The following is a 716-nucleotide window of genomic DNA, read 5'->3' as shown; positions in this document are numbered from 1 at the left end:
ACTATTGATAATTTAATTATTACTGTAAACGTTGTCTTATCGGTATCTTTTCAAGGTTATTTCAAATTAGCTAAGAGCTGAGTCAGTATTTGCTATTTTAGTACGAAGTCCATAATTGTGCATTTTTTATTATACAATTTTTATTTTATATTGCTTCAAATAGTGTATATAAACAATAATTTAATATTGAAGAAGAAAAATCATTTTAATAACATAATATCTGCTGTATTGAGAGATCTGGTGTTTCCAGTTTCTAATTATATATCGTTTTAAAAACTAGTTGTAGGATACTACTCATAATTCACGTAATTAAGTAACTAAAATAATTCGGCACATAAAAATACTAATTTGCTGATAAACAATTGTCATTGCACTACGATTCGGATTTTTGATCGTTTAAATTGATAGGAAACATTAGCATTGATTTTTGAAAAACTATTTGTTATAAATAAATTTTACTTTATTCAGTTCTAAACACAAAGAGAAATATAATTAACTGATAATTGCAATGGATTTATAAAAAGTAAATTAGAACGATAAGAGTTTTTTTACTGACGAAATTGTGATTACTTTATTTACAAAGAAAAAAAGAAATTATAATTTATTCAGATTAAGTAAGTACACAAAAGGTCGTAATTATATAATCGACAATTTCACTATAATTGTTTTAGGGACTGACTATTGGAATAAATATATTCTTTTTTTTTTTTGAAGAA

Source organism: Agrilus planipennis, unplaced genomic scaffold (genome assembly GCF_000699045.2).
Source record: "Agrilus planipennis isolate EAB-ADULT unplaced genomic scaffold, Apla_2.0 scaffold73, whole genome shotgun sequence".
NCBI lineage: Eukaryota > Metazoa > Arthropoda > Insecta > Coleoptera > Buprestidae > Agrilus > Agrilus planipennis.
The sequence above is the reverse complement of the archived record's forward strand: the minus strand, read 5'-3'. Positions refer to the sequence as shown.